General features: G+C 46.8%; 1 protein-coding gene across 8 annotated transcripts in view; it reads left to right on the top strand.

The window, feature by feature from the left end:
- The window catches only part of FGGY (FGGY carbohydrate kinase domain containing), a 478,496-nt gene that overhangs the window by 436,861 nt on the left and 18,932 nt on the right, over positions 1–22,703 (top strand). The gene's annotated exons all lie outside the window — the stretch shown is intronic.

Raw genomic sequence — 22,703 nt, forward strand, 5'->3', positions numbered from 1 at the left:
TCTCAGCCGCCATCGGCTGCAGACGGAATCCGCTCAGGCTAAGGCCAGAGTCAGATTAGATAGTGTTTTCTACGTGTAAATTGTTGGCTTTTTCGGTTACAAAAAAAAAAAAGAGAGAGAGGAGCGGAGAAGAGAAGAGTGGACGTGAAGGCCAGTTAGGCCGCCCGCTGCACCCCAGGCCGGTGACCGCGATTCAGGTAAAAAGGCACGGATTAAGTGCTAAGTACCCTATTAACAGCAAATGACTCACCGCGATGGCCTCTTCAAGTTTTAAAAAGTGTGCATCCTGCCGTGAAGCTATGACGGCCTCCGATGGGCATAGTGAATGCATCCGCTGCCTGGGGGAATCACACGTTACCCAGAAGTGTTCTCACTGTGCTAAGCTCACACCCAGGGCCAGGAAAGACAGAGAAATGAGGCTTAAAATGCTCTTGTTTGATAAGGCTCTCCAGCCGGTCTTGCCGGAGAAGCCTCACCCAGAAGGGCCCTCTGGGTTGCATAAGAGGAAGGCAGCTTCTCCGACCCCCTTGGTGCAGAAATGGAGGAAACTCTCCCCGGCTTGATCCTTGCCGGCAGTTTCAGCGAGCAGGACGAGCGGAGCACACAGCCCCCAGCCGCATACTCAGGCAAGCGGCAGCGCACGTGGCAGAGGCTGAGCCTCCGGTTACACAGCAGCCGGCACGTGCAGCACCTAGAGCATCAGCGAGGCAAGTGCTGGACCCGGCGGCACCGCCACAGGCAGCACCGGACCCCGCGGCACCAATGGTGCAGGGGCGCCAGGCACGGAGCCTGCAGGCACCGGAGGAAGTTACCTGCGCGGCACCGCAGCTGAGTGTGCCGAGCACGGCGCCGACAGTGGGGCCGAGATCCCCGGCACAGGAAGGGGCGGTGCCAGCCCCGGAGGGGAGGGGCAAGGCAAAGGCAAAAGCAAAAGCCCGGCACCACAGCCCATCTCCGGACAGGGCTGCGCTGCTCTTAGCAACAAGCCCTCCCCCTGTGCTACACACGCCGTACCGAAGGCCTGGGTCTCCACCAGCCTATCCAGAGCCGCCTCCTCCGTTCCTCCAACCAATGTCACCATGGCTTGGGCCACCTTCACCTTTTCTGGGATTGGATCCCCTGGAGTACTATCACAAACCAGTTTCACCTCTATCTGTGTCGTCGCGGAGGTCTCGCTCTCCCAGACATCGGGTACACACCCCGCGAGTGGTCTAGGTCTCCATCCCCGGACTCTTGCCCGTGCTGCCATGGTCGTCCTTATCATGCTGGACACAGACACCGCAGGCCTACGCCCAGGGGCAGGTCCCCCCCGGCAGCTCAGTACCCCCGTGGACACTCCCAATCAGGGACGGAAACACAGTTGTCTCAAGGGGAGTTAATTTTAGAACCCCGAGACTTGCCTTCACAATCCTCCAGCGAGCAAGTGCATCATCGACCGCAGGAGCCTGAGGGTTCGAGGGAGGTTTACCCTAGTGGTTCCTCCTCATCCTCCCCAGATGAGGCCAAGGCCCCCGGGGATGTCTCTCCCCCGGATGACCTTAAACAGTTTCAGGAGCTGTTTAGAAGGGTGGCTTTCACGCAAGACATTCAAATGGCAGAAGTGCAGGAGAAACATCACAAACTCCTGAAAAATTTGAGACTCCCGGCTTCACCCAAAATTGCTATTCCGCTGGACGAAGCCATTCTGGAGTCAGCCACTACCATATGGCAGACTCCGGCCTCCGTTCCGCCTACGAACAAGAGAGCAGATAAGAAGTACTTCGTCCCGGCAAAGGGCATGGAGTTCCTCTTCAGTCACCCACAACCAAATTCTTTGGTGGTCGAATCGTCCCAGCAGAAGTCAAAGGCTTTTCAGTACAAATCGGGGGGATCAGACAAAGATGCCAAGAAGCTAGAGCTGTTTGGCAGGAAGGTATATTCCTCTTCTACCCTGCGATTGAGAATGGCAAATTATGCGGCACACCTAGCAAACCATAATTTTGATAATTACTCCAGGCTTACTCTCCTCGTGGATTCACTTCCGGAAGACAAAAAGCTGGTGTTAAAGGCGATTGTACAAGAGGGCTATGCAGCATCGCGGACGGGAGTCCAGATTGCCCTGGATGTGGCGGATACGGCGGCACGTTCAATGGCTACAGCAGTGGTCATGCGTAGAGAATCCTGGCTCCAGACATCGGGTATCCCGAGGGACCTACAGGCGAAGATCGTGGACCTTCCCTTTGATACACAAAAGCTGTTTGCAGACTCAACCGACTCGGTCCTCCACTCCAGTAAGGACTTGAGAGCTACACTTAGAACCTTGGGCATTTATACTCCTCCATACAGTAAGAAAAAATTTTATCCTCAGCAAAGACGCTACCCGTACCAACCACAGCGTGCTCAATATCAACGGGGCTACGACCAAGGGCGCCATCAACAGCAACAACAGTACAGAACTCCCAGGCAACGTTCTCAACAAAGCCATACGCCCTCGGGACAGGCCCAATAGCAACAAGTTTGACGGGTATGTCGGGGGCTGCACTATCAATACCATCGCTCAATGCCACTCTCATCTCATGTTCCATCATCGCCTCAGAGCGTTCCACTCCCAATGGCAAAAGATCACCACAGAAAATGGGTGCTGGAGATCATAGCCACGGGTTACGCGATCCCCTTCCAGTCACTCCCACCAATGAAGCCTCCCTCCAGGCTTCACCTTCCGGACTCTGCCCACGAGGCGAGGCTCAAGCAGGAGGTGGATCACCTTATGTTCATAGGAGCGGTGGAAAGAGTGCCGGAAAAATTCTAGGGGAAAGGTTTTTATTCACGCTACTTCCTAACACAAATGAAAACAGGAGGCTGGAGGCCCATCTTAGATCTTCGGGGCCTCAACCACTACTTGCACAAGCAACGTTTTCGGATGATTACAGTTGCCGCGATACTCACGGCACTGGATGATGGAGATTGGTTTGCAGCCCTCGACTTACAAGATGCTTACTTTCATGTAACAATCCACCCAGCACACAGACGCTTCCTCCGCTTCGTGGTCGGCAAGGAACACTTCCAGTACAGGGTTCTTCCGTTCGGCCTCTCCTCGGTCTCCAGAGTCTTTACCAAAACCCTGGCAGTGGTGTCAGCCTACCTGCACAGACAGGGGGTGTTTATTTTCCCATATCTGGATGACTGCTTGCTGAAAGGGGCCTCGAAGGCAGAGGTCTTACGCATGATACGCGTCACAGTGGACACGTTTTCTTCGCTGGGCCTAGTCATCAACCTCGCAAAGTCAAAGACCGACCCCACACAAGATATAGAGTTCATAGGGGCATGCGTAAACTCTATCACAGCAAGGGTGTACCTACCTGACGCCCGCTTCCGCACCATCAGTTTGCTGGTGCAAGTCATCACATACAGCCCCACGGTGCCGGTCTTAACGTTCTTACAGCCGCTGGGCCGCATGGCGGCAGCGACGTTTGTGGTACAGAATGCCAGATTGCATATGCGAAGTCTGCAGCATTGGCTGGCGAGCGTTTACAAACCGGCATCCCACACTGTCTACAGGGTGGTGTCGCCCATGACAGAGGTGCGCAGATCCCTGGCGTGGTGGGAAAACCCCAAGAATCTGCTAGTAGGGGTGCCCTTTCACCAAACACAAATTTCTATTTTTCTTACTATCGACGCCTCTCACATAGGATGGGGAGCGCACATCGGCGACAAGGTGACGCAAGGGCTATGGTCTCCTGCAGAACAGACACTGCACATAAACATACTGGAGCTCAGAGCAGTGTTCAACGCCTGCAAATATTTTTGAGATTACCTACATGGCAAAGTAGTTGGGATCAATACCGACAATACCTCCGCTATGTTTTACATCAGTCGACAAGGAGGAGCACGATCCCATGCCCTATGTGCGGAAGCAGTCCGGTTGTGGAACTGGTGCATCGCCAACAACATAACGTTGAAAGCCTCGTACTTGCCGGGCACTCCCAACGTGAAAGCAGATCAGCTGAGCAGGCACTTCGCACTCACGCATGAATGGCAGATCCGCTCCGATCTGCTATGGCGCATTTTTTGTACATGGGGGTTTCCCCAGATCGATCTGTTTGCCACCCAGCACAACAAGAAGTGTCCCCAGTACTGCTCCAGGGCAGGAGTGGGGCGGGGGTCCCTGGGGGATGCATTCATGATTTCATGGAGGGGCCCCCTACTTTACGTGTTTCCCCCCACAGCGCTTATCCACAAGGTCTTGCAGAAAGCCAGAAGGGAGAGAGCTCGCATGATACTCATAGTCCCAACGTGGGATCGGCAGCAATGGTTTCCCTTGCTTCTGCGAATGTCGAACCGCCCACTGCTCCCTCTACCGGTGGTGCCGGACTTACTCACGCAGGCTCAGGGGTCCATAGTGCACCTGCATCCTCAGGGTCTACATCTACAAGCATGGCTAATCCATGGCTCAGCTCCTTAGAGAGCATGTGTACGGAGGGAGTACAACCAGTCGTGGAATGTAGCCGAAGGGCCTCCACCAGGAGGACTTACAAGCAGAAATGGACTCGATTCACAGCCTGGTGTTCCACCAAGCAGTTAGCTCCCCTTGACGCTCCTATACATGTAATACTAGAATACTTATTGGACCACAAGAGAGGCGGGCTTTCCCTATCCTTGCTAAAGGTCCACCTCGCCGCTATATCAGCTTTTCGGCATACAGAGGAAGGGCCCACGGTATTTGCCCATCTTATCGTTACCAGGTTCTTGAAGGGGCTGGTAAACCTGTACCCCCCTCGGAAACCGCTTCCACCATCGTGGAGTTTGGACTTGGTGCTCAGCACGTTATTGGGTCCACCTCTTGAACCATTAGCCATGGTTCCCCTATGTCTCCTTACCATAAAAACAACCTTCCTCCTTGCAATCACGTCAGCCTGCAGGATGAGTGAGCTCGCAGCAGTGATGGCAACGCCGCCCTGCACAGTATTCTCAAAGGAGGTGGTAACCTTAAGGCTGCACCCAGCCTTTGTTCCCAAAGTTGCTTCGGAGTTCCATCTTAACGAACCAATAGTTTTACCCTCGTTTTACCTGAAGCCTCACAGCTCCGGCAAGGAGGCACATCTGCATCTCCTAGATGTGAGGAGGACGTTGGCCTTCTACATAGACAGAACTAAGTCCTTCCGGAAAACGGACAGGCTTCTAGTCTCTCTAGCTCCCAGGTCAAAAGGAGAAGGTCTCTCTTCACAAAGAATCTCAAAGCACATTGTGTCCTGTATAAAAATGTGCTACGAGCTTCGAAAAACTCCTTTCCTGGCCCCACCCAGGGCTCACTCCACCAGGGCGGTGGCGGCGTCAACAGCCTTTTTCAAGGGCATCGCGTTAAAAGACATCTGTAGAGCGGCGACCTGGTCATCCTATGACACCTTCGCCAACCATTATGCCCTACACCGGGTATTCGAAGAGGATACCCGTCTGTTGACAGCAGTCCTCTTGGAAGCAAGCTGCACATAAACCGATTATCCATCTCCTTACTTGGGTTACTGCTGGGTAGTCACCTATTGTGGAGCACCCACGGGGACCACTCGAAGAAGAAAGAGAAGTTACTCACCTGTAGTAACGATGGTTCTTCGAGATGTGTCCCCGTGGGTGCTCCACCACCCGCCCATCCTCCCTGCTTCGGATCTCTGTCTAGTGTTTTTCAGGACCATTCGAGGTGGTTGGTCAAGGAACTGGCAGGGACCAGATCGCGCACGTGGCCGGGGGCGCGCAGGGGAGTGGCGTTCGCCGGCGCATGCGTGATCCAGGAGAAACTGCTGGAAGATTTCCGATCTGCGGCGCCAGGCAAGCCCGACACCTATTGTGGAGCACCCACGGGGACACATCTCGAAGAACCATCGTTACTACAGGTGAGTAACTTCTCTTTGTGTGCGTCTGAAAGAGATCATTTTCCTCCCACTTCTCAGCCTCATATTCTGTTTGATCCAGTAGTGAGATCATAGTTTTGTATTTGACATCAGTGAGTTGCCATAGAAATAACTGTGATATCTGCCATTCAATGAAGAGACAAATGTGGGCAGAAATCTTTGATTTGTAAGAAGAGAACAAAAAAAATTACAAAAATCAATAGAGTTAATTTTTAATTGTGCGGTATGTGAGATTTTTCAGGTATGAAAGTAACTTTTGAAATCATGCAGAGAGTTTTTCTCTGCTGTCTTTGGTAGTTAAGCAGGAAGTAACTAGATGCAGTAATGACTGGCACTGTATAATTACCTAAAGTGGATTGGTTGCCTCATTTAAACAGTCATTGTAGTTGAGCAACTGAACTACCTGTTGATGTCAATTGCATGTCCCCTGAAACAGTACCACTAGCCATGTGGACATGGACATCATAACATTTCTTTAAAAGTGATGGGCATGTAAATAAAATCCTGAAGTATGAAAGTTGCACACAAGGGTTTGAAATGACGACGTACTTGAAATAATTAGTTTGCAGCTCCTAGTTACAAGAACTTGAAATTATTTTATTTGTGCACTGCTTGATTCTTCTAAATGTAGAACCAGGTCACATACAATGTGCTGTAAGAGTACGCGTTGTTATTGTCTGTCATTATCTGAACTAGGGAAGAGATTCATATTGTTTCACCCAGAGAAAACTAAAGCCACAGATCAAGTTATTTGAGTTTTTGGGCCAGACCTCAGCTGGTATAGTTTGGTGTAGCTCCATTGTCTTCAGTATAGCTACACTGACTTACACCATCTGAAGATTAGGTCTTCCATGCATGGCCAGCTTGGTCAAGAATAGATGAGAGAAGAAATCTGTATCTGCTTCTGTGACTTTAAAGAGGAATACTGAGGGGAAATTGGGGAGCAATAGTTCTCTCATTTGGAAAAGTTAATAACTGGGTAGACAAAATCATCAGAGGAAAGAAAATTACTTCTCCCTGTGGCATTAGGCAAGTCTCCTTCCCTCATCTCATTAAAAATGAAAAGCACTCTTGTTTTTAAGCAGGGTAAATTAGTAATTAAGTGCTGTAATCATCTTGTGTAAACAGAGTATGGAAAGAGGGAAGCAAATTAATCGTTTTGTTGGCTTGCTTTTACCCTATTAATGCACCTTTTACTGAAGGGCTTCCTGCAGTGTCAGGATGTTTTTATTCACTCATCTTTTAATCAAAGCTTTTTTATAACCAAAAGGAGGCTCATATGGCTATTCTGAGACAACAACATATGCAGGAGAAAATGGTGTGGTGTGGTCTGATCTCGGAGCTTTGGTCTTCAGCAGCTCCAAAGGATTTGGGATAAATGCATGTGCTTGAAGTTTGAGTCCATAGTTCAGTGCCGATCGTGTGGGGTGGTTCCTGGAAAAGGCAGGCGATTGCTTTTTCTTAAAGGGATTGCTTTTGATTTGTGTTATGCAAATAAAGTTAGTTATTGTAAGAAGTGCCTTTCCACAGGTAGAAGTCACTCATTTATTCACAGGAGGGATACAGCATACGAAGAGTTAGTTCAAGTTTCAATTACATAAATTATGTACCCTTCCTGGTTGCACCATGTTAGAGGAGAAAATAGTCGAGTCTCCGTAGCCCATTTGTTTCTTAACCTCTCTGCTCTGACTGCCAACAAATGTTTTATGTAGAGTAATGTATCATTTATGATGAGGCCTGTTGCACCCACTTGGTACCATACAAAACATTGATTGAAATACTAGAATTATATAAAATTAACAGGATTAAAAACTGGGTGACTGGTAGGTCTCAAAAAGTAACTGTAAATGGGAAATTTGTCACTGAGGTGTATGTTTCCAGTGATATCCTGTAGGAATTGGCTCTTAGCCCTACACCAGGGTTCTCCGAGGTGGAGTGCAGAAATTTGACCTTTTGACTGCTATGTATGGTCTGAGTGCTGGTGATACTTTTTCAAGTCACTAATAGTCCTACTTACAACATCTTCATTAATAAATGAATTAAGATGCAGAGCTTTACCATTTTGGTCTTTGAATCTCCATCCAGCTGCATTTTTAAATATCTGAAAGTGTCTGGGATTTTAATACAGGTTGAACCTCTCTTATCCTGGATTTCTGTGGTCTGCCAACATCCAGACCATGGATGTTGCTGAACCAGGGACACCCAGCTAGAAGTTGCTAGGGCCTGGGGGCTCAGCCTGTCTGGCAGGCAGCCCCCCTGTGTGGGAGCAAGGCTGCCAACAGCTCTGGACAGGGAACTCTGGTGGCACAAGGTACGGAGCTGCTGATGGTCCTGGATGAGGAGCCGTAGCAGCCAGGGGCACAGAGACACTTAACTGTTGAATTTGTGTTGTGGTCAGAAGCTAATAGTAATGTTATTAGTGGCTTTGTTTTACTATTCCCAACTTTCCCAGAAGGTCGGCTTCTAAGCAAGCTTTTAAATGTACTATGGATGAAGATTTAATATGCACAGTACACCTGGAGGTGGTTCAGCAACCCAACCTACAAGACACAAAGCGGTATCTTAGGAGCAGGAACTTTTTTCAGGTTGGAGGGCACTGACCCATAGACAAATCAGTTGGGACCCTCACAAGTGAGAAGTAAAGGGGAAAAAAACCTCACTGACATGGTTCCCAACTGTATGGGGGCCAGGGCTGTGGCATCTGAGTGGCAGAGAGGGTGCAGGAGCAGACTGGAAATTGCGGGGGGGTGGGCCGTGGGAGAGAGGATGTAGGTGCAGGCTGGTGGTGTGAGTCTAGGTGGAAGGAAGGGTATCGGAGGGTTGAGGTGTGGGATCTGGAAGGAAGGACCAGGAGCTGGGTGGGGGGGGAGTGGAGGGGGCCATGGGGGGTCTGGGAGGAAGGGACCAGGGTGGGAGTGGGAGGCAGGGTGCAGGAGGAGGATGGGGCCATGAGGGGCTGGATGGGAGGGGGCCCAGGCGCCATCAAGGGTGTAGGCCCTCGACACACATGGCTCCACTCCCCCTCCCTTTGCTTTCAGACACTGCCCTCTGCTGCTCTGATTGGCTGTAACTCTGGAATTCTACTGTAATTGGCCAGAATTTATCTTTGTGAATTCTTTTACTTTTGTTCATATGACTCCAAAGCAGGAAACTTGAGTGCTAGCCTTATCAAGAGCAGTTACTAAACTTACCTGCAGTAGGAGGCCTGAGAATTATTCAGGGTGGAACTGGGATAAGGTGGGGTAAATTTCAGTTTGATTTGAGGAGATCACACAGATTTGTGTGTGACACGACTATGCAATGCCACTTAAATGTCATTTAAATCCTGTTAGTATGGTGAGATCAGGTTTCCAGAAGATGGATGGTAATAGAGAACCTCTCTGATCTGTGAAGTTTTCAATCATTTTCCTAGCAGTCGGCACATTCCATCTTTCATTGCTGCTGCCTTAAGGAGCTGTGAATGTGATCCCTAATATTCTAGGTGGGATCAGTTTCTCCCCCTCCCCCCAAAAATAGCAAGAATGAGTGTCCAAGTGCCCTCAAGGTTTCAAAGTGTTGTTTAGGCTTTCTTCTCTGTGTGCATGCGTGTGTTTCCACTACATGTGAAATTAACTTGTGTTGCTGCTGCAAAGTCCTGAATGAGAGAAAAGAATAAGTCAACAGTCACTGTTTTATGATCTTTCAGGAGCATCCATCCCAGTGAAGTGCAAACTGTGGCTTCTCTCTGATTTCCTGGGGGGCAGGGTGTGTATTGTAATAAGTGCTCTGCACCAGCCACGTCCACAGTTACATTTCTTTCTAATCTGGCATCCCATGAAAACAACTACACAGGTGTGAAAAGTAGCAGCATGGAATAAAATATCAGCCTTACCCTTGGTACAAAACTGAAGGGGACACTTGAAAAGATCACAGGAGACGAAGGTGGCAGAGGTGTGGCAGAAGGTTCCTCACCAACAGGGGCATGGCCCTGCTGATGGCGACTCTAGGTGAGGAGTCCCGGCAGCCAGGATCACGGAGTCCCAGCTGCCAGGGGTGACAAGCTTCCACCAGCCCCAGCCAGGGAGCTGCTGCGGGGTACGACATGGGGGGTGGAGGGGTGGGGGCTCAGCTCCTGCCCCATGTGCTAGGGTAAATCAGCTTGCATGCCACTCTTCACACATGTGCTGGGGTTGCCAACCCCTGCCCTATGCTATTTAACACTTTTTTATGAGTGATCTGGAAGTAAATACAAAATAATCACTGATAAAGTTTGCAGATGACCCACAAATGGGGTTAGTGGTAAATAAGAACTGGTCAGGTCCCTTGGCTCAGAGTTATTTAAATCATTTGGTAAATACAGTGCAAGCAAACCACATGCATTTCAATAGGCTAGTTGTGAACGTCTACCTAGGGACAAAGAATGTAGGCAATACTTAGATGATTAGGAAGCAGTGACTCTAAAAAAGATTCGGGAGTCCTGGTAGACAATCAGATGAACATGAGCTCCCAGTGTGATATTGTGGCCAAAGAGCTAATGCTATCCTGGGATGCATAAACGGGAGTCTCGAGTAAGAGCAGAGAGGTCATGTTACCTCCATATTTGGCTGCTGGAATACTATGTCCAGTTCTGGCACTCACAGTCCAAGAAGGATGTTGACATGTTGGAGAGGGTTAGGAAAAGAGCCAGAGAATGATGAAAGGAATATAAATTTTGCCTTCCAGGCTCATGGACCCCAATCTGTTTTGCTTAACAAAGAGATGCTGATAGAGTGGTTTGACTACAGGCTATAAGTATCTATGCGGGCAACCAATATTTAATAATGGACTCTTCAGTTGTGCAGACAAATATGTAATGTGACCCAGTGGCTGAAAGTTGAAGCTAGACAGATTCAGCTGGGAACTAAGGTGTACTTTGTTCACGGAGTGTTAAGTTTCCAGTCAGACTGTTACTTTTCATGAGCATTCAATTCACTTGTTTAGAACAGCACTGGGGTTGTGGAAGTCTTACCCTTTTTATTTTAAGTGACACAGATGTTTACATTTACCAAAGGATCTGATGGATTTCCCCATCCCTAGCAGTTTAAATCAAGATTTGTTTTTCCAGGAATTGTTCTGGGGACATTTGTGGCCAGTGTTACGTGAGAGGTTTGATTAGATTGGGGTGAGCAAGCTTTTTACATCTGGCCCCAGTTTCAGCCCTGCAATTAGCTGAGCTCCCGCCCCAACCTGTTGGAGGACCACAGGAAGGGATGGGAGGGCACAGGAGATACGTGGAACGCTTGGGAAGGGGTTGCTGGAAAGCTCCAGGGGGTGCCCAGAAGTGGGAGGGGTGCTCAAGGAGAGGACCCCAGGAAAGTACCAAGGAGGGACCCAAGGAGGGCACTTTATCAAGCCAGGAACTCACCGGGTGCCCCTGCCACTTCACTCAGGGCCTGTGCACATTCTGATTGGCCCAGCAGCAAGGGGGTGGCATTCCATTGGCGACAGCAGCAGCAGAGGTCATGTGGGAGAAAGCAGAAGGCTGGCAAGGCAGTGAAAGTCATTCAGGGAGGGGGTTGGAGAAATGATCGCGCAGTTCCCCCCACCCTTTACAAATGTTGCATCCTCTACTTTGCACACCCATGGATTAGATTATTGCACTGGACTCTTTTGGCCTCGGGATCTGTGAATAAAATGTTAGCATCACATGGTAGCAAATGGTGGTCACTGTTGTTAGCCAGAACCAGACCCAAATCAATGACTTCGTGGTGCGAGGGTTTGTATCCTGTTACCAGTTTCTCAGTGCCCGTTCCGAAATGAAAATGACTCTCAGCTTGTGCAAAAAGCCTCCGTGCATAAAGAAGTTGGCTGCAGTATGTATTCTCTGTGGCAGGTATGAAACCACCAAAAAGAACAGCTGCAGCCTTTTTACCTACCAGATTTCTTAGGAGAAATAGAGATGAGGGAACAAAATTAAAGGACAAAGATTTAATGGCTTCTGTCCATTTCTTTATGGATTGGTGTTCGCATTACAGACAATGCCATTTCATTTGGCTTATCTTGACATCCCTATCTGCACTCTAAGCAGAGAGGATGAGGACTGAATGGAGACACAATTACTCTCCCACCCCTAACGATGATCACTTTGGGTTAAGACTGGGACACACAGGTAAGGAGAATTTGTTGTACCAGTCAATAGAGGACTGAGTTTCTAGTCAGACTGGTACTTTACATCAACATTAACTTTACTTGTTTAAAACAGTGCTAGGTCTGTGGAAGTGCTACCTTTTTATTTTCAGTGACAAGAATATTTACATATGGTTGAATATCATCAGCTGGCAGTAGCTTAATTAAGGAAAACACCACCACTATCATATAAAGACCCAAGCAACTGGGATGTAGTCAACAGTAGCTGTGATGGTTTCATGAAAGCGTTAAGATCAGTAGCCTCCTACACTATTAATGTTTACTGATATGTGATACCAGTTGACATCTGTTACCCTTCTTGCTTGATGAGTGTTTGCTTTACTTAGTCTAACATTTTCACATTGCCATGCTGCTGAAATTCACTGATACAAAAATCCCCTCAGAGTCCCCACTATCACTGTATAACAAGCAGTGTTCATTGTTTGCTAGGCTTAGCAGGAGCATGTGGCCCCTACGTTACGGCTGAGTATGCGGGGAAGAAAAACTATCTGAGAACTCCTCCACCGGTACACTTTTTTTCAGCCAAATGCTGTGTCTCTTGTTATATGTTGTCATCTGTTTGATGTATTATCAGATGAGTACATGCTGTACAGTAGTGTTTCATTCATTGTCAGGTGGGATGATTTGTAGTCATTTCATATCACTAGACAGTATTACAGGTAGAAACTTGTTTTAGAGAATGTCAGTGTTTGTTCCTATGGATTATGTAACGACTAGATTTTTTTTTTTTTTACCCAGCATTGCTTAGATCCCTAACTCAATTAATTTTTGTTTGTCTTCATTTAAATTATTGCTCTGGGGTGGGGCTGGGGAAGAAGGGTTCAGTAAGCAGGCTTTCCACAGGGAGAGAGGATTACCCCAGCACTCTCTCACCACAGCAGCTTAGGGCCAGGTGAAAAGTTTCCCTCTATGCCCACTGCAGCTGCAATGGGCACAGTCAGAGGAGGGATCCAGGCCCCCTGGCTGGGGGACTGATAGACACACAGACAGATATACAAACAAACTCTCTGATACATAGTGGGTAGCTGTCCCTTTCTCCACTCCTGCTCCCCACTGTTCCAGTGTGGTTATAGCTGTCCTGGTCCCCATCTCAGGCCCCTTGCTCCCCACCCCCGTGTGGTCATTATACAGCACAACTGCCCCCGCTTACCATCTCATATTGCCTTCTGTCCCAACATTGCCATTATAGAACAGAGCTTTCCCTTTCCATTTTATAAGAAACAATCCCATTCCCTGCACATCCCATTTCCCTGGCACAATCAAACCCTGACCTTGCTTTAAGTTATGGTAAGAGGAAGCTGCATACCAAATTTAGTGATCCGAGCTCTTACCATTTACGAGGAGTTCTTGAGCAGATGGACAGACAGACTGACTCAGATATATAGTAGATTACAGTGACAGCTGATCCTGAGCTTCACTACAGGGCTAGAATTGCCAGTAGTGCAAATCCCCTTAGTTCCACTGATTTAATTGAAGTGACACAAGTTACATCAGAACCCTGATCTGTCCAAACACTTAACCACATGCATAACTTTAATTGTGCAAGAGTCCCAATATGACGCTGAAAGTACCTACACACTAAATTAGTGGTTTGCTGGATGAGGGCTCTGCTGGGGCTCTGACCCCAACTCACTCGTAGATGGTACATCTTGAAGTGATGAGAAGTATAACAGTTTTTGCTGTTGGCTCATTCAACAAGCTGTGATGGGCCACGTAGGTGATTGAATACAAAGGTGTCACTTTTTTTTTTATTGCTGCTTTCCAGAAATTTATCACACTTTGTTTTAAATGTCATCTGGCATGAGACTGGAATTCAAATTTGTAATTTCTCTGTAGCTGTGCAATAGACAAAGAAAGCCAGATCCTCAACTGGTATAAACTGGTGTATCTCCACTGACTGCCAAGGAGTCGTGGCAATTTAGAAGGGCTGCGTGTCGGATGTGGCCCAAAGTTTTCACAGCTAGAGGTCACAGTCTTAGCAATACTTAAAAATAAGACCATATTATTTTCTTCAAAATAAATTATTAATAAAATACCACACATAAAATGAAACGATACATTATGTTCTATTTAGATGTCAGTGAAAGGGCGCGTGTTACCGTTGGTTGGGAAACCAGCTTGACTTATCTGTTTATTATCTGTCTGAGAGCAGTGATAAAGATTTTATTACTTATCGCTTACATTTATGAGAGTGGATTAGAAAGGCAGTTAATTCCTTCAGAAACACTAAAATGATCCCAGAAACCTTCTTTTTTTATTGTGTCTGCATGAAGATGATGTGGCCAGATAGAAAAGGACAGATCCTTATCTGGTTTATGTCAATCGGCTTAAATTGAGCTGTGCTATCTTATGCTCACTGACGATTTGGCCCACAATATTTTGGGAAGTTCAGTATAGTCTTCATGGACCTTATTGCAAACTCATTGAAGGCAATTCTTTTTTATTTTTTCCTTGGGTAGTATCATGCTTGTCATTCTCGTTCTGTAATGAAGAACATGGTGCTGCTTTTAAGTAGACTGTTTAAATTAGTTGGAAAGATCCTGTATTGGAATATATCAGTTTTTGTAATAGATTGAGATTCAGTAATAGCTCTTTCAGTGAATGGTGCAATAGTAGGGCTGGCTTATGCTTATCATAACCCATGACGCTGTCCTTTCTTGGTATGTTTGTAAGGAAACTGAAAATGTGTCTTTGAGGCTGCGTCTACACGTGCACGCTACTTCGAAGTAGCGGCAGTAACTTCGAAATAGCGCCCGTCACGTCTACACGTGTTGGGCGCTATTTCGAAGTTGAAATCGACGTTAGGCGGCGAGACGTCGAAGTCGCTAACCCCATGAGCGGATGGGAATAGCGCCCTACTTCGACGTTCAACATCGAAGTAGGGACGTGTAGACGATCCGCGTCCCGCAACATCGAAATAGCGGGGTCCTCCATGGCGGCCATCAGCTGGGGGGTTGAGAGATACTCTCTCTCCAGCCCTTGCGGGGCTCTGTGGTCACCGTGGGCAGCAGCCCTTAGCCCAGGGCTTCTGGCTGCTGCTGTTGCAGCTGGGGGTCCGTGCTACATATACAGGGTCTGCAACTAGTTGTTGGCTCTGTGTATCTTGCACTGTTTAATGAAAGTGTGTCTGGGAGGGGCCCTTTAAGGGAGTGACTTGCTGTTGAGTCCGCCCCGTGACCCTGTCTGCAGCTGTGCCTGGCTCCCTTATTTCGATGTGTGCTACTTTGGCGTGTAGACGTTCCCTCGCTGTGCCTATTTCGATGTTGGGCTGAGCAACGTCGAAGTTGAACATCGACGTTGCCAGCCCTGGAGGACGTGTAGACGTTATTCATCGAAATAGACTATTTCGATGTCGCAACATCGAAATAAGCTATTTCGAAGTTGGGTGCACGTGTAGACGTAGCCTGAGAGTCCTTAAAATGTATAGCTACAATTTGGGGACCTGACTTTGGGACCTGCTTCAACCCACAGATACACAGGCACATCTCCCACTGAAGTCATTTGGTCCTTGGACCCACTCTTTGGGCTTTGTAGGAAAAAAAGTGTAATGATAACATTTGGGGGGAAAGTTAAATATGTGAGAGTCCTAGAGATTCTTTACAGCTGTAATCGCCAGGAGTGCCCTTTTCAGAATGTACCTCACTTATGATGCACAGGATATAAGACAAATTAAGTCTGTCTGCCCTCACCTCCTTCCATTGCCAAACAGAACAACCTTCAAGCTATGCACTAGAGAATTGAAACTCAATCACGCTGCACTGCAAGATTAATTTTCCATCTGGGATTTGAACTCTTGCTGTGTCAGTATAGCAGATCAGACTGTTCTGTAAGGAAGCACAGGCATGTAGAGTCGCAGTGCTAGCTGTCTGAAATGCCTGGGATGTTTAAAATAAATTTCTCAAAGGACATTATGATTGTTTAGTCTGGGGATTTGACACCCGTGATTTGAAACAACAGGATATACTTTTACCACCCTAGATTTTTAGAAGTTTTGCGATCTCACACGTACCTCTTTTGGCTTTTGCCCTAAAGGTAACTTTAGGGTTTTGTTTTCCGTAATATTAAGATAATTCCGCCATATATGACTAATCAACAAAACTCAGTTCCCCATGGTGCCCAGGTATTTTTAGATTCTGTTCCGTGGCTAAGTATGAACGGAGACGTCTGTGTTACCTTTTATATATAATAGAGGGAAACGTCAGAGCTTTAGGACTTTTATCACCATTTAAAAACAACTTTATTTTATTAGCATATTGGTTTTTGTCATCCTCAGACATCAAATACATCTCTCACTTTCTCCTGTCTATTGATTTTGCCTCCTGTGTTTCAATCTCTTGGTATCTGTCAGCCACAGCTATGCAGTAATCACCCAAAATTCTAGGAGTGCAAAATTCCAAGTCCTTGGTTCCCTTGCTGCTCTTGTTGTGTGTCAGCTGTCCACTGAGCTGGTGTTGTGATGTATGATTTGACTTCACAAGCAGGGCAGTGGTTTGCAGAGAGAGCCTATGTGAAATTGGTGGGTGGTTTCAATTAGTTTCCGCATGGATAAGTATCTGTACAATCATTGGCACTACAATAATTGGCACTCTTGTGCGGAGGTTCAGCAGACAGGCCAATGACTCAATGAGCGCTGAGACGTAGCCACCAGCCTACTTCTGGGTTTGTTCCTCTGGCTCAGGACTGAGAAACATTGAGAGAACATTGGTAGAAAAGTGAGCTCTGCCTTTGACTTGCACAGTTCCTGATTTGTGGATGGACAGAGAATGCAAGGCCCAGCACCCTTCAGCAGCACTATTTCCAGTTGAGAATGGTATGCAATTAATCTTATGGGTTGCATTTATTGCACGGTTATAATCATTAATACACACTATTTATTGACTCATCTAGGGCCTGGCTCTGTGAAATATTGAGCATCTCCTGCAAGGTGAAGAATGGACTTTATTCCACATAACACCATGAGGAGAGGGTATCCACTATTCATCACCACTAAATAGGCAGAGGAATGGCGAACCCACACATGCCTGAGCCACGCTACCAGGGAATGTTGCCAGCTGACCCCCAAGGGCTGGAATTCCAAGCGATATGGTCCCCTCTGGGGGATTTCTGTCAGATGGGGATGTGTACAGGCTTGGGAGTTGATACCCATTGCTTCTGTCCTACCCACTTGTCACCCAATCCCCCTCTCTATCCCTCCCCCAGGTGCACAGCTAACCACCTACATTATTTATAACATGTGGCTGCTGTGCCCAGCCAACTCATTTCACTCACTTTACCCTTATTTAACTTCCCAGGGCTTGTTTTCCCTGACAAGTTACTTCCTTTATATTGGCATGAAATACCTTGTTATCTCTATTCGTGTTGCGCAGAATAGACATCGAACCCTGTGTCTTTATTCTGAGGGAATGTTGTGCTTGAGTATCTTACAGTTAATAAATTGTACGATAGCCTCTGGTTTGGGAGCTGACTCTTAGCTTAGGTGAAAGAGATGAATAATTGCCTTAAAGATGCTAAGTTGTTTGAAGCTCTTGTAATAAATGGGGTCTTTTGGGGATGAGCTGTTCTCACTTTTTAAATATTTTGTATAAAAGCTTTTGTATGTAGAAGCAGCCCATTACTCATTATTTGCTGGTAACGGCAATACCACAGTGTTTTCATTTTGCAATAGTCCCACCTAGGGGGTGTTTCTTGTACTGCACTAATGAAAAGGAGGTTCGATTGGCTGTGCTTTCAGTTTGCTTTAATGTTCTCTGCTACTTTTTATTATTTGTATGTCTGTAGAGATGGAGATTGTGGAGCAGCCAAGACTTCTCCCACAGGAGGCAACAAGTTGTCTAGAATTCTGGGTTTTTGGATGTGTTTTCTGTGTAAGGGGTGGGGAGGGATCACTTCCTATTCTCCTGTCATGAGAGACGGAGAACAGAGGTGGAACGAGTATCAAAGAAGCATGAGAAAGAGAAGAAAGGGATGATAGAGGCTGGCCAGAATGTTCCCTTTTTCTTTTTCATGTGACACCGATACCTTCCCTGAATCATCTGGCTATTTCTCTAATGTGCTTTGGCTTTTTAATTTTTTTCTGGCATTTCCTATCGCCTTCCTTACACCTTTCTCCTGCTGTGTGCGTCCTTTCTGTCTCCCTCTCTTTTTCTGAATTTCCTTTTCCTTCTTTCGGTACTTCTGTTCCTCTTTTCTTATACATCTGTGATTCTTCTCTTTCTTATTCCTCTTTTTTTCTTACTCCATTTAATTCTTGCTTAGTTCTGTTCCACGTGTGTTCTCATACCACGCTCACTATGGTAATATCTGAGTGCTTCCCGGTAGTGCATTAAACAGTGTGACTAACATCCATTTTCTCATCACAGTAGAGGGGGAATTGTGTGCCGTGAAGTGTCTTGTTTTGGTAGCGGAATTGTTTTGCTCTTTGTTGTCGATGGTGCATTTGTTAAATAAGTCAAGGTCCAAGAGGTGATGTTTGTGATGGTTCTTAGTTTCCAGTGAAGTTCATTCCACCGTCTGAGATGAAGTTCTGTTTCCCACACAGTTGCTTGTTGAGCCAGAGGAACAGAGCTGTTGACCAACGCCTTCATCTTAGTGTTCTAGGCTGTCCTGTAGGTATCCTGACTCAGCCTTGGAGCACCTTTAAAATAAAGACTGAGACACTGAACTTGATTTGATGTTCTCTTGGAAACCAGCACACAGAATGGAGGGCAGGCGTGATGTGCTCACGATCAGGCCTGCTGATGGGAGGGAGCTGATGGAATAATTGATCTGGGGTCTGATGATTTAAAGGTTCTTGAGCTCTAGCAGTGGCACTGCCTGGAGCCTTGAGCCCTTTAATTCGTCGTCGGAGTACCCTAGTGGCACTCTGTGCTGCTCCTAGGGCTCCCTGGGAAGATGGGAGTGCTGCACTGCATGCCCCAGGCAGGGCAGGGCAGTGCCGTGGTCCAGAGGGCACTGAGGGCTGGCTGCCTTCAGCCCTACCCCATCTGGCAGTGTGGAGTCAGAGCCCCCAAAATGCTTTGCCCAGGGGGCCAGCGTGGCTACCATCTTCCCTGCTCAGGGTAGTCTATGCTACTGAGGTGACACACTGCAGCATTTTGTGCTGGTTGGAGTACCCTAAATAATGGAGCCTTTATGCCCATTATATCACATTGCTCCAACTGCAAGGATACAGCAGTAGATTAACTGACACTAGGTCCTCAAACTTCAGGATGGGACGAAGTCTCCTGAACAACTGAATTTAACAGAAAATATTCTGTGTAGATACTGATAAGTTTAACGTGCCCTTAGTGTCAGTGAGGAATTCAGGAATCCTACTAAACTTGTGATAAATTGACCACTTGCGGGTGTGTACGTCCAGCCAAAGGAGACTACGATGTGGCCGTAAGATTTTCAGAATGCTTTTCTTTGCACGCCAGCATCTTCTCAGTCTTGCCAAAGCTGAACTTCAGCTTTGGAGTGTTGTTCTTCAGCTGACTATGTCTAAGCACTGGACCACATTGGTGGCAGTGGTGTGGTATTATCTAGTGAAAGATAGGTTTTATCTGCACTTGAGTCCAAGTTTTTTGGGCAGTTCATCTAGTGGCTTCTGGTAGATGCTGAAAAGGTTTGGAGACCACTGATCTCTGTGGGAACCTTAGGTGAAGGAATTTGTGGCAGAGGTGCAGTTTTCCTCTATTACTTCTTAGGTGCATCTGTTAGGACTCAAAACGTCTTAGCACATTGCTATAGACCGTTGCTATCTCTCTTCAGTGAGATAATAGTATCTTATGCTCATCAGTGCTGAATGCTGCCAAGAGGCCCAGGAGGAGGTAAAGGAATGTCTGTCTTCCTTGTGTTAACAGACGGAAATCAAACATCTGTGCCAGTTCTGTGTCCTGCCCTGAATCCGCATTGTGCTACGGTAACCCACACACCTATGTATGGTTAACTGTCCCATGTAGTGGTATGTAGAGTACTTCACAGAGAAAGAATAAGTGTCCTCTACAGCCTGTGCTGAGAGGCAGCTGGCCTTTAGCTCAAGATGTAGAGGCACCCTCACTAAGCTCCAGAAGTCCCAGGTGTGAGTCTGTCTGTATGCATTTACACTTGAATGTTAGCTTCAGTTAGGTAAGGTTATAATTGGCCTTTGGCCGTGAGCTGTGCTCGGAAGTAGAAGGTTTGACACTGTATGTTTCAACAGATCAGTAATGTTTCTCGGTGCTTGGAAGATCATGAACCACAGCTCAAAACTTTTCTGTTAGTCTATAAGGTGCCACAGGACCCTTCGCTGCTGTTACAGATCCAGACTAACATGGCTACCCCTCCGATACTTGAGCCCAGAATGGTGTCTATTCTTTCCCCAGCTCTTTTCCTTCCCCCGGAGGTCTAGCGAAATACAGAGGGAGAGAAAGGTTCAGTCTGGGGCCTCTTCAAAGTACAGGCCACTTATAACAGGCCAGGTCTAATTTGTGGGCAGTAGCACTTTGGTCAGTGCTCATGTAGATTTATTTTTAGATGTGACACTATTATTAAGAAGCATTCACGCTGCAATACTGTTGACAGGGTATGGTCAGGGCTCCTGGGCTTTGGGTGCATTGCAAGAAAGAGGAGAGATTTATGATGGCATCGATCACAATGTTAAAATAACTGGATGTTCTTAATCCAATGAATGCAAGCTTGTCAAGGCCAACATTTTGTAAGCAAAATGAAGGGCATTGACTAGCAAGACCAGCTGCCTGGGGTGGCTGTGAGAGCTCCAAAAAGGGCCAGTCTTGTAAAGGCAGGAGCCAAGAAAAGTAGTTTATGTTAAAACAAACTCTGTCATGAGTAATTTGAACTTCCCTTTCTCCTGCATGCCTAGTTTATGTCTCAGAACTTCTAAGGCCAGAAGAACATCTGATACTCTTTAGGCTGAGTTGACATTAAAGTGAGCAGATTATTCAATGTACCACTCACAACCTCCATTTGATTTGCAACTTGTGTTTACAGGCTGTTGCTTCTATTTATTTGGTGTTTTTATGAGGATGGAAAGGATTCTGCTTGTCCATTGCTCAGTCACAGCCATCTCATCAAGTAGCTCCTTGAGTACCAGAGAGACCAGTGTCTGAGAGACCTCTACTTTATGCACTCAGTATTGCTCTGAGCAGCTGAGGCAGCATCGGTCATCCAGAAAAAGGAGAACTTAAAATCCAATGGAATAAGGAACCAGCAGTCAGGGGGAATGTAATGTTGACTGGTAGAAGTCCTTCTGATGAGCTAGATGGCAACTTTACACTGTGTCCTGTGGATGGGGCAACATGTAGCTGCATTTATCCAGCAGCAAACCAGAGAATGAGTCACAGTTTCTTCCCACCTACTCCAAAGGAAAAGGAATTTACTTCATCCTGTTCTGGGGAGCTACTTGGATCAGTAATGTGGGTGTGGCTAGGGCTCCTTCCACTCCCTGGTCCTTTCCATTCCCTCCCTACCCACCTATTTTCAGAGGGAAGTATCAGGCTAGCAGCCTCCATATTTCCCATGCAGCTGGAGTTAATTGAAGCAGGTCTATATAAGGGTTAAGGGTCTTATTTTGCTGTGCTGATGCAGTCCATACCTGTATAACCGTTGACAGGTAAAACAATGTCTGCCAAGTTACATTTTCCTTTCCATAGTGTCTTTCTTGTCCAAAATGGTCACATTTTTACCAGACACCTCAAGTAGGCTAACTGGCTTAGTCCATGCAGAAAATCTCTGTGGAAAACCCCAAAGGCATATTTTGAAAATCCAATTAACCACTTATGGCCAGAGGCTATAAAAATTGGAGAAGCAAACATGAAATAGTGCCTCTGGTCAGGAAAGTTTTATCCCATTTGAACGTGTACAGAGCCAAAGGTCAAGCATTCAGCATTAATAATAATTCAAGCATGAATAATAATACAGCTCCCAGGTAATACTCATCTTCAGTAGATTTTAGCTTATTTTACAATGGACGTCAAGTTTGTTACTTCCTTTTTTCATATGGAGAAACTCAACAGTGTACTTTTTGCCAAAGATCATCCAGCAGGACAGGGGCAGCAGTGAGACTGGAACCCAGAGGTCTCATGCCCTAAATTGTCCACTAAGTCCTGCTGCTGTTAGAAAGTGATTGCTCCTGACAGTTTGTCCTGAGAGCCAATCTCTCCTTGATATTGCAGCACTAGCAGATTTACCTGGCCTTGTGCTGATCCTCACTGGCATTCAAATCTCTTCGTCAGTGTTCCCTCTAATGATTTTCCATCCTTAAGCAGAGTAATTTTTGTTGTGTGCCAAAGCATGTGCAGTCGTGCACCGCCAATAGAAACAGACGCTGCTCACTGGGGCTGCATCAACACTAGTAAGGTCTTTCAGAAAACCTGTCCCTTTTTCAAAAGAGCAAGCAGAGCGTCCACACACAAAATATACTCTTTCAATCCAAAATCGAAAGAGTGCAGCTCTTCTTTCAGAAGTTCTCTTTCCCTCCCAGATCAGGAAGAGCTCCTCCTTTCAACAGCTGCTTTTGAAAAAAAGCATGTGTCGACACTCACTAGGGCTATGTCTACACAGCAGCGTTATTCCTGAATAAACTGTTCTGGAAGAGGTATTCTGGAACAGCTTATTCCAAAATAGCACATGTACACACACAATGCATTTTGCAATAGCGCTCAGCAATTTAGACATACC

This window comes from Carettochelys insculpta, chromosome 9 (genome assembly GCF_033958435.1).
Source record: "Carettochelys insculpta isolate YL-2023 chromosome 9, ASM3395843v1, whole genome shotgun sequence".
Classification (NCBI taxonomy): domain Eukaryota; kingdom Metazoa; phylum Chordata; order Testudines; family Carettochelyidae; genus Carettochelys; species Carettochelys insculpta.